This window comes from Taudactylus pleione, unplaced genomic scaffold (genome assembly GCF_031769625.1).
Source record: "Taudactylus pleione unplaced genomic scaffold, aTauple2 ptg000051l, whole genome shotgun sequence".
NCBI classification, from domain to species: domain Eukaryota; kingdom Metazoa; phylum Chordata; class Amphibia; order Anura; family Myobatrachidae; genus Taudactylus; species Taudactylus pleione.
In genome coordinates, this window is record NW_028284453.1 from 2,933,331 (window position 1) to 2,945,811 (window position 12,481).

At 41.3% G+C, this 12,481-nt stretch overlaps 1 long non-coding RNA gene across 2 annotated transcripts in view; it reads right to left on the bottom strand.

Moving 5' to 3' along the window:
• LOC148535453 (uncharacterized) overlaps positions 1–12,481 on the bottom strand; it is a 36,981-nt gene that overhangs the window by 1,319 nt on the left and 23,181 nt on the right. Inside the window, exons 2-4 of one of the 2 annotated variants that reach the window (XR_015875382.1) lie at positions 7,326–7,380; positions 2,928–3,041; positions 24–149 (exon numbers count right to left, since the gene is read on the bottom strand). This is a non-coding gene — a long non-coding RNA (uncharacterized LOC148535453). Of the gene's footprint in view, positions 1–11; positions 150–2,927; positions 3,042–7,325; positions 7,381–12,481 lie in introns of both variants that reach the window. The other variant, XR_015875381.1, reaches the window with a different exon arrangement.

Below are 12,481 nucleotides of genomic sequence, written 5' to 3' on the forward strand. Positions count from 1 at the left end.
AATTTACTCACCAAGCAACATACCTAAAACAGCTCCTTCTTTGGTGGGTGGGTTTGAACTATTGTTGGGCAAAATGAAGCAGGGTCAATGCAAATATTTTTTTGTTGCTGTTAATATGGTCAGAGGTTTTGATCAGGTGGAAATGAAACCTGCGTGGAATAGGTACAAGTCTTTTCTGAGTCTAAACCATAAATATGTCAAACTGGAAGATTAAATGAATCAAATGATCTTTATCTGACAATAAGGTTTATATTTGTTAATGCATACAGCCCCAACTTGATTCTGTCATCACTTTATCTAAAAATAAGATAATATAAAAACATATTCAATTACATCAACAACTCTTACTCAACTGAATTAAAGATACATTTGACACTATTGAAGAACTTTACAGCATCTCTCTCCAAAGTTTAGTATAGTACAAACCAATCCACTCCTAACTGTCATTTTTCAAACACAACCTGTAAAGTGGCAGTTAGGAGCTGATAGGTTGGTAATTTATCTCTCTCAGCTTGTCTTTTTCTGTATCTTGTGCACCAATATTTAAAATTCACCAACTCCATGGTACTATTGCTCATGCTGTATGAAAGAGGTTGGAAACCCCTGACTACATTGTAGTAGTAGGGACTCTTCAGCAGAGGGGTTTACCTGGTCTCAGGTGGGAAGTTTGACTGCGGAGATACACCTGTCCAACAGTAACAAAGGTGCCATAAAGGCAAGTTCAGGGAGGACAGAAACCTCCCATGGAGCAGAAGAGCAGATAAATGGCATCTTGTCCTGTGTGGACCTCCTTGGACAAGTCCTCCAGCTAGTTGTGATAAATATTGTGATGGGGCCTGGGAATTCCATTCTATCTAATTACTTACTGACTGGTTTCAAAATGCAACCTGCTGCTTATTTCTATAGTGCTGTTAGTAGGCCTGCAGAAAATGTTGTCCACATCCTTATAGAAGGAAATTTACTCTCCAGCACTGATAGGAACACTTATAAAATGTACAATAGAAATCCACTACAGATAGTGTCTTTGACACCGTAATTCTATTTGGGGTAATACCCCTGGTTGCCATCAATGGGAGTCATATATGAGAATTGTGTCTGTGATACAATGATGCTCAAAAAGATAAATACATTAAGCTGGGTACACACTTGGTCAACCGGACGACCCGCCAACCTACTGTATCTGATGATTGGTAAGTGTATACACACTTACCAATTTATCTGCCCGATGTCCTGGGCTTAACAGCTCTAATGGACGGGCTTTTAAAATTGCCCACCCAGTTGAGCTGTCAATAACCGCCGTGTCCCCGCAGCATGGCTATGGGTGATCAATGTGTATATCAACATTATATTTTTCTGATAAATTGGCCATCTGCTGTGGTGCACAGCAAATCGAATATCTCTGTGAAAGCCGTCATTGACAGACCTATCCGCTGTACACACCCGCTGATGCACCCATTCAAAGAACGGGTGATATATCTATAAGTGTGTACCCATCTTTACTCATATAAAGGGAGCAATATAAACAAAAAATGTCCAAACAGCGGGTAAAGGTTGGAACCACTATTTATAATTACAGACAAGCAATTATACCTGACAATTTTAAAATAGTTAGCATATTGTCATGGAGATTGCAATATATGCTTTCCTCTCTATTTCAGACAATACATCGCATTTAAAGAGTTCTAAAATAAATATTAAACAATAAAATGAAAATGAGATTGCAGTATCAGATAGTAAAAAAAATAAAGCATAAAATAGTATCGCAAAAATAAAAGTCTCACTAAAATTTGCTATGCGTTTCATGGGGCCAGTCCAATTCTTCAGGCAGTCCCAGAACCCGACGCTTAGTAAATAGACCCCTTAAAAATCCATCAAGCTGGTTGTGATGAACTAGACAGAAAGGTGAAATACAATAGTAGGAAAAAGTTATGTGAAAAGAGGGTGCGCAACACCTGCAGCCATCCTATGATGCAGAATCCGAGTGACAGCCCTCTCAAAATACAATATAAAACAAAAACAAACTGCATACGGGATGGCACTGGATATTACCCTAACAGCAGAGTAGTGCCTCAAAAATAAAAAAAAGTCTACATAATCCTCTCTCTTCCTTTTTGGTTCAATGTTGTAAAATCGTCCTTGCCAATAATTAGAATATTCTTGACTCCTCCATATAGTTTGTACCGAAAAAACACAAGAAAGACAAATACAGATTCTGATTCCAATAGTTTTCAATAAACTTTAGGACCAACCCTGTATTTATATAAACACGAACCCCAACTCACATACAGTATAAGGAAGTTGGGAGCATCCTATCATGGTATCTTTATCTTCCTATCTCGTTATGTTCCAAAATGTGTGAGCCTCAACAATTGAGGATGGTAGACAGAAATAAATGAATAATGCATACCCTACTTACAGGAAGGGAATGCTCATGAAGCACATCAAGATATCTTTTTTTCACAAATCTTCATTTGTCTCTTTCCTTCGCTTCAAACAGCTTAAATTTCCCCTCATAAGATGACAAATGAAATGGGGGGGTCCAAATAGTTGTATCCAAATAAAATCCAATTTAATAAAAAATTCATAAAATCTAAAAACTGGAGATTACAACCTGATTAGCAGATGTAAAAGATTGGAGTCTGGAATTCCAAAGTTTTCTCCACAAGAATGTATGCAGGCTGATAAAAATCCAGAATAGCAATAGTAAAACTAAGAAAACAGTCCCATAAACCGACGCGTTTCGATCTATCAAAGATCTTTGTCAAGGTGTATGGGACATGTTCATGAAGGGTGCTTTATATCCCCTGAACAATTGTGTGAGCATAAATATAAAAATACCAGACCTTCTATGTGGATGGGCCATTCATTTCCCATTGAGCTGTGTTTGCTAGGGATGAACCATACATGTTCCCAGTGAATACACTCACCTTATCCATGTGGTGCTGCGTAACTTCCGGTGCGTGCCATGTGTCTCCATTGCATAACTTTCGGCGCGTCCCACATCTTGTTTATGGACACGTCTGCCCTCCTGCTCCACGTGTCTGAAAGTAATGATAATATAGTCAGATATGCGGTGGGCTTCCCCAGAAATGACGCATGCGGTCTCTAGAATGGTGGCCATATTGAAAATCCACATACCAGGGCTAGTAACTTTACAACTTCTGACAATATATATTAATCAATGTTACAATTAAAAAGTATACATAAAACCAAAAATATGAATATATAAAAATATATATACCAGAAACCACAAGTATTGAACATTTCCTCATTGTAAAAACCACCTCAGAAAAACCACTTGACTTTGAAATCTTGGTTTAGACCACCAGGAATCAAAGTATTGTGTTTAAAAATTCATTTAATTTCCTCTTTTGCAATAGTGACTATATTGTCTTTGCAAAGTAGTGATTGTTTAACAATTTGTATTCCATAAAAATTCTTTATTTCATTTGTTGAGCAATTATGGACCGCTTTAAAATGTGCTGATATGGCATGAGAGTCTAGACCCTTTCTAATGTTCCAGAGATGCTCTCCGATGCGGGTTTTTAGACTCCTTGTAGTGCGGCCGATATAAAATTTGCTGCGACTACATTCTATTGTATAAATCAAATTATTTGATTTACATGTGATAAAGTCTGATATCACATGTGTTTTGCCATTCAAAAGAAGTTGAGTTATTTTTTTCTCATCGCCCAGTTTTTTTTACGTATCTGCACCCTAAACATAATCCACATCTGTAGAATCCTATGGAATTATTGGTTGTGGATTTCTTTACGCCTAAATGGGCGCTCCTCACTAATTTCATTTTGAGTTTGGCGGCCCTCCTATATATATGTATCGGTTTATTTGTGATCTTACTCCCTAAAATTGGTTCCCTTTTTAATATGGACCAATGTTTTATAAAAGTCTTCTCTCTTTATATCTCTTTATAATTTCAAATGTCTTTCAACTTTATCTTCTCCATAGCCACTAGTTAAAAATGCTTATTTCATCATATTAGCTTGATCTCTAAAATCCTCCACTTTTTTTACTTATTCTCCTGACTCTTTTGAACTGTCCGCCCGGTATGGAGGTCAGCCATTGGTTATGGTGACAACTATTGGCATGGATATAAGAAAGGGAATCTGTTTTATTTTTTTTATGTTTTAGTTCATACTTCCCCCTCTTCCATATATACGGTCACATCCAAAAAATTTATACTTTCCTTTTGAATATCAAAACTCTCGATGATGTTTCTAGTGTTCTTATTTAATGCCTCACAGAACAACTTCAAATCCACTTCTTCTCCTTTCCAGATAAAAAATTATATTGTCTATGTATCTGCACCAGAACACTAGGTTTGCGCCGTGGAGGTTGTTATGCCATATGGTCTCATTCTCCCTTGCCCCCCAAAATATATTGGCATAACTCGGGATAAACCTAGTGCCCATCCTGGTACCAACTTGCTGTACATAGAAATCATCCTTGAAAATGAAGTAGCTATGCCTCAAAATATATTCGATTCCTTGTAATAGGAAACTTTGTAAGTTTGTAAGTTGACATCGATGTCTGATGTTTGTGAAAAAAGATACCTTGATGTGCTTCATGAACGTTCCCTACCAGTAAGTAGGGTACGTATTATTGATTTATATCTGTCTACCATCCTCAATTGATGTGGCTCACGCATTGGGGAACATAACGAGATAGGAAGATAAAGATACCCTAATAGGATTCTCCCAACTTGCTTATACATGAGTTGGGGTATGTGTTTATATAAATACAGGATTGGTCCTAAAGTGTATTGAAAACTATTGGAATCAGAACCACTATTTTAATTATTGGCAAGGACAATTTTCCAACATTGAATCCAAAAGTAAGAAAAACAGAAGATTAAGTAGTCCTGTTTTATTTTTGAGGCACTACTCTGCTGTTAGTCTGATATGCAGTGCCATCCTGTGTGCAGAAGGGTAAAGGACAATCCACCTACTGTAGAAGTGCAACACACATGTGGGAACTTAACCAAGTGTAGGGTAAAATTTTCTTGAACAATATTTGATTTCAATTGTGGCAAGAATGCCACGCGTGAGTTCGGTGGATCTACAAAAAGTGACTACTTTGACTCAATGTTAAAATTTTGCTTAACAAAGTGATTCTACGATTTCTATTTTAATCTCCAATCATTTATTTGATATATGCTTTAATGTCAGAGTACATTGAGACAACTGTACAAATGTCTATAAGAAACAAATTGAAAAGTTGGGGTGTTCTAAAACTTTTGACCAGTAGCCTATATAAGCAAACAAGTACAGTAACAATGGCCCTCTGGAAGAAATAGCAATAAACGATTTATTTGAAACAAATGTAGCATTTTGGATTAATGTGACGAGGGGCATAGCTAAAAGTTATATGGCCCCACAGCAAGATTGTCAAAGCCCCCCCTCATGTCTATATTCATAGCACTTCTCTCCAATCCTGGGCTCACCTACCATATTTATTCACTTTAAGTGCTGCAGCTTCTGCTGGAGACTGTTGAAAAATAATATCTGAGAGAGAGCGCGCACCTTGCACAAATATCCAAAGCAGCAGTACACTGTTACTGTGTCCTCCTGCCACATCTGGCTCCACCTGCCGTGACATTGTAGTCAGTCCATCCCAGCAGGGTAGAGAGCTGGGATGGATTCTGCAGCGTGACTGGGTGAGGGGAAGTGTTCAGATGAGGCCAGGTGCTGAGCATGCTGGGAACGCCTCTTGGCACTTTCCTGTCTGCAAGCCTCCCCCATCATACTCCCTGTCATGCTCCAGAATTTTTATATAAAAACTGTGTTTTTATACATATGTGCCTCCCCAGCCATTGACCTCACTGCACGTCACTGATGCAAGCCAGAGAGTTTCTTGGTTGAAGCACTGTAGGATGGTGGGCAGCAGAGGACACTGTGTGATTGGTTGCAGTGGGGGAGGTGTCCACGAAGCCATTTCCAGCCTCGTAGCAACAGCACACCCTGCACCAATGGTAGCTATGCCCTTGAATAAGTCCCTTGCTCACACTAACATGTGTTGTTGCTTGTCTGCTTATATTTCTTTTCTCCTCACAACTGGATACAAAAATAACATAAGAAGCGCAGTCGTATCAATAATGGGGATCGGTATGATTAACCGCTGGCAGTTCAAATCCAGACAGCGGAAGCTCGGCAGAGGTAAAGATTCCGACTGTGCTAAAGGTAAGTATAAACTGCTGGAGGCTGAAGTGGTATGTGAGTGCCGTCCACAACCCCTATGATGTGTGGGAAGTCTGCAATTTCGAAAAATTTCTGCTTCACCACATTAAGGGAACCCATATCCAATGGCATATTAATAAAATGATGGAGGTGCTTAAACAGTGTATCCATTACCGCCCTCAGGATCCTTGAAAAGGAGGATTGGGAAATGCCTGCAACGATCCCAACTGTGGTCTGGAAGGATCCTGAGGCGCAAAAATGTAACACCGACATTAACTGCGTAAGTGGTGGTATTGCTGTTGGATTGGTAATTTGCCTTTCAAGATCACTCTCTATTAATGAAAGAGTGTCTAGGATGATTTGGGGTGGTAGGCGATACCGCCGTAAAACCACATCATCAGGCATTCCAAAAAGGGTGACATGTGTTCTAAATATCTGGGGCCTTGCACGCCTACAATGCCTACGCCTAGGAGGATGTTCAGGTTGGTCGGGGTCGTGGACCATCGCCACTATAATTCGCCCAACATCAATCTGAAGTGTTAGACAATGTAGTTATTTTTCCAACATTTAAAAATAAAAAAATACTTATCTTTTTGACACATTAAGAAGAATCTTACAGGGTTAGGCAGTGACACCTTGAAGTAAACCTACGAATGAGATTTAACTTAAATAAAAACTTTAAAAAATTCCCATAAAATAAATACAGCCTAAGGCAAAAATATAAAGAATGCATGCACTACACAGATGTTGTTAGTGTCTGATTTATTCTAATAATCCATTGTACGCTAATGCCACAGACAGGAGATGTGCAAAATATACGCAATAGAGGATACAAAATACCGCTAAATGGTACGCTAACGCCACATACAGGAGATGTGCAAAATATATGCAATAGAGGATACAAAATACCGCTAAATGGTATGCTAGTGCCACAGACAGGAGATGTGCAATATATACGCAATAGAGGAAATATATACAAAATATGTGCAAAATATACACCAGACATTTCGCATTTTTGATGGCCAAATAATCATTTGGGAAAAAAAAAAAAAATGCATAATGAGATCCCTTGAAAAAACATGATAAATGTTAACAATAAACATGGTCTAATGTATCTCAATAAACACTTACCATACAAAGACGATCCGGAAACTCGAAATGCAGTCCACAAGACGAAAGGAGAAAACTAAAAAAAAAAAAAAACATTTTAAAAATAAATAAAAAAAAAAACTAACAACCAAAAAAGCGAACCACCAAACTTACCTAAAAAAAAAAAAAAAAAAGGCTTATTACAAAAACGCAAAAAAAAAAAACAATCGACAACTCGCACCAAATCCAAGCAACTTCACAAACCACAACTCCGCACCTCTAACAACATCCAACAACTTCTATCAACCCACCCCGAAACAAGGCCACAAAAAAGCCTTAAATAGACCTAACTTTCCCGCTCAAATCAATGACGCTCAATAGATGCGCCTGTATAATTCACACGCATCTATAAAAACGTCACGAGAGGCCACAATGGGTCTGCTGAATTCAAGGGTTTAATCATGTCCACTGAACAGTAGCAAATCTAAATTCCAGGACCAAACAGTAAGTAGCTCCAAATGTAAAGTTAACACACCAAAAAAAAATAAAAAAAAATAATGTTTTATTTTTTGTAAGGTGTTGAGACTGACAATAAGGAGGCTGCAGGGCCTAGTACCCAGGCCAGGGCCAAACGAAAAAGGCAGCCACAATTCACAAGAAAGGAGATGGAGGATTTGGTGCAACAGTGCATGGATAACCTGGCACAGGCACCCCAAAATATGGGTGCAAGCCAGAGATGGAAACTGTGGGAAGAAATAGCCAGTGCTGTCAATGGTGTTGGTGATTTTGTCCGTTCAACCAAAGAAGTCAAACGCCAGTAAGTAAATGATATAACCTATTTCCACAATTCTAAAAACTTAGTTAAAAAACTAAACATACATTTTTAAACAACAGATGGAGCGACTTCAAATATCGGCTCAAACAAAAACTGGCTGATAGGGCTAGGCATGCAGGGGGGACAGGTGGTGGGCCAACCCCTGTGTCATTGGAGTTAACCGATTTGGAGGAAATGGCACAGGGGTGTGTGCAGGAAGAGGAGGTGTTTGGCGTGTCCAACATGGACACAGACATGCCAGACTTTGCGGCTCCACATGTTGCTGCAGGTAATTTATTTAAAAATGTTTGAACAACTTGTTTAAATACAAAGACTAATGTACTAATATTTTTATGATCTCTCTTTTTCATACAGGCACAGAAGAGGACGAGTCTGCTCCAGAACTGAGTTTTGGTCGCAGTAGATCTGCTGGCTCCGCAGGGGAGGAAGCAGTATTTCCGGCTGGGGACCCTGTGGCGGACAGTCCAGGGCCTTCCCCCTCGCAGGCAGTGGCCCTTCTCACAGATCTCAATGAGAAAACGGATAAAAACACAGAGATTCTGCTGAGGATGGACGCCAATCTGCTATGGGTGGCGGACGCCCTGGAGGCAAACGCCGCGGCCAATGTCAGAATAGCTAATGCCCTGGAGCTGCTCATCCACCTGCGCATGTTGGAGCCGGCCTCTTTTCCTGCCGGAACATCAGGGCCCTCCACCTCTGGCGCAACATCGGCCATCCCTCCAAATGTGCCTAGCCCTATGCCTAGCCCTGAGGAAACACCAGCTACCTCTGCCCAGGCATACCGTACAACCAGACAGACAAAATCATGCTCCCTCCAACATCAAGCCAAGCGGTGGAGAAGGCGTTGACAGCACTGGCTAATTTCCCCAAATTCCATCTCTGTGTTTGCCCCATATTTTGCCTACAACAAACCTCCCTCTCCTTTCTTGTGAATTGTTTTTTTTTTACATTCATTTATTTTTTTGCTGTCAAATAAAATAACAAATTGGCTGTAAAAAAAGCCACATTTGTAAAAAAATGTCAACATTTAATTTTTGAAAAATAAAAATCCATCCTTAAAAAAAATGTGTGTCCAATTCATTAGCAAATGGCTAAAAGGGACTGGAACCAACATACTTAAATACATAACAAAGGTCATATACTTTAAAAAAATTTAAAACCAAAAAACATAAGGTAACAGGTAGGAAAAAATAACACAAGCAAAGCAATTAGTAGCTGATTGTTTTTCTGTATTGTAACCAAAATGTACAAAAAAATTATACATAAAAAAAAAATGTGTTGGGCTTTTTAAAAACAAAATAAATCTGACAACAACATGCGTACGGAATATAGCAAAAAAATCAAGCATTTTAAAGTTTATTTAAACATTTATTTTGTGATTGCTGTGATTACAAAACACAAACAAATAGGAACACAACATGCGTTCCAAATTTAGCTAATAAATCATGGCCATTGAAAATCACCTTCTCGCAAGTGATCCAATTATTAGGTGATTGATCTTGTGCCTTGTAAAGGAGAATAGCAAAACATCGATTCGCTAAGGGAGCTACGAAGAGACCATCATCTTTGCGAGATCCAATACCCTACCACAAGCTGAACGAGCAGTCATAATGGAAACTGGATCACACAGTGATGTCTCCAAAATAGCGTCCAAATTGGACGTTCACACAAGATAATACATGTACACCCAAAAAACGCCTTGCCACGCCTGCGTTTTCTCATCTCCACCCCCGTTACCACCCATAAACGGAACATTCTGTCAATCAAATGACATAGGTCATTTCCTGTTCGCTGTGTATACGAGCGAACAAAAAATGACCGCAATGATCCGGCTGCACATGCGCAATGAGAATCGGATGCATGCGTGGTTTAAAACAATCGAATGCGTACGAGCGAACGGCTGATTCTGTCCGGCTCTGAATCAGGCCCACTGTCTTATGTTGGTGCACATAAGTAGAAGGGAGACGTAGTACATTTAATGTGCGCTGAGGTAAACACCCGAATCTGGGGGTGACCTCTTTTTCTGATAGGAAAGGTTTAGTTGTGGTGAGCTGAGATTGTTGGTGGGGTTAGAGGGTAGCTTTAGTATATGGGGGTGGAGTTTAGGTGCCATTTTAGCGTGTTCTGGTGGAAGGCATTTTAGACAGCCTTCCTAGAGTTGTTGGTGCAGGGAAGTACTGTTTGGCTCTTTTTATTTGTAAGCTTTTTTCCTTGTTTCTCATTGCTTTTCACTTTCTCTTTGTTTCACTAAATCTATCCTCTGTTTCATTCTCTCATCTGCTTTGGAGTTGATTCTCTCCTCTTTTAGTTTTGTTTTTTTTCCTTCTTCCCCATATTCGGACTATGGCCATGATTCAGAGCCGGACGCTCTGATCAGAGCGCTCGCTCTGAATCAGGGCCCACCTCCATTAAAATGGAGCATCCTCCTGGACGCTCGTATAGCTGTGGGTCACACCAACAGCATATACGAGTGTCCAACAAGATGGTCGCGATGGTCTTGACCATCGCGACCACCGGACTTGCGAGTGAAAACCTGTGGTCGGGTTTCTCAACCGCAAACCCTGGAGTGATTTTGGCTCCCTCCGTCGTGCGCATGTGCAGTGCACACCATCGACCCACTTGCGAGCGGACAGCCGCTCGCGAGTGGGTCTGAATCAGGCCCAGAGTGTTCTACAAGTACCAGAGCAGAGAGCGACACCCCAGGCAGAAAAGAGGAACTGCACAGGTGGTGGCAGGTGCAGGATGCTAGAATGAACACTACCTGAGGTTACTCAGATTTCCCCTCACAGCTCCGTAGCGGAGGCCAGGAAGTCTGCATTGGCAGATGCAGGCCCTGGCCTCCGCATTCCAAGAAAATGGGGGCGACACACCCCAGTTTTCCAGAAAGGATACCGGATCCGCCCACTCCCCACCCCCACCCCACGGCTGCAGCCTGTCAACCAGGCTACGGTTTGGGGGAACAGCGAGCAAAATTGCGAAAAGAGACCTGCACATGTGCAGCACAGATCTACTAACATTGGAGTAAAACGCAAAACATCAGGTTTACATACTACTCTCAATCAGGCCCTCAGGCAGCAATGTAGATTACACACAGGTATAAATAAGAGACTCCAGTATGGGTAGTTTTTCACGAACACTACTCCAATTGCCCTTTAACCACTTGTCTGGCATGGTCGTAATTTGACCACACCAGGCAGTTCTTTATCTGCTGTGGTCGCAAAATTTAGACCAGTCAGATAAACATGAGGGTGGCTACAGGAAGAGAATCTTCCCGCAGCAGCTGCTCTCAGAGGGACCTTCCGGTCCCTGTGCTTGCCTGCACCCTCTCTCCTTGTGTCTGCTGTGCTGCCGATCACTGCTGATCGGTCAGCAAAGCATGACCCCCCCCCACCCAGCATCTGCAAAGATCAGCAGCCGCTGGAAAAAGGTAAAGTAATCTCCCCCCTCACCCCCTTAGTGTACCTGGTGCCTGAAACTAGTCTCAAATCGAGCATCGCGATGGTCGTGCTGTTTCCGATGTATGAAAAAACAATTTATTTTTTACAAAACGTTAAATATATTATACATAATTTTTTATGAAATCATTTTGGATAAGTTAAAATTGATGTTCCTCACCTAATTCACTCATAATAAATTTATGTGATGCAAAAATAATGTGAAAAGAGAGTGTGAAAACACCCATTTTCATATTATTTTAGTAAAAATAATGTTAATAATTATGCCCCATTATTACTCCTGCACTGTCTCCTTCCCCTCTGCAATACACTCCGGGCAGTAAGACCCATAGTTAGCCAGAGGTCCTACCGCACACAGGGCCGGCAACAGAAATCTCAGGGCCCGGTACACTGATGTCTCTGGGGGCCACACCTTCTCACCACCACCCCCGATCCTGCACATTCCATCCCTGCATGTGTGATATGTGAAGCATGATATTGTTAACTCCCTCAGCCCCATTACCTTCCTCTGCCCCTTCATCTTCCTCCATCCCCAGCCCACATTACCTTCCTCTGCCCCAAGCCAGGGTCACCTTCTGCCCCCCAGCCCCCCATCACCTTCCTCTGTCCCCAGCCCTTATCACCTTCTGTCCCCAGCCCCCATCAGCTTCCTCTGCCCCAGCCCCCATCAGCAGCCACTATTCCTCTAAAATCTCCCATCCCCAGTAGCAACCATCCCCTCTACAGCACAGCACAGCTTACCTGATGCTTGGTGCATGAATGACATGCGGCGACGTGACCTATGACATCGCATTGCGCACTTAAAGGTCAGGCCCGGCAGCCGCGGTGCAGCAGGAACAAGGCGGCCTTGTGTTGTACCCATCCGGTTCTCCGGGTCTGGTACGGTTGTACCCGTAGTCTCCCCCTGT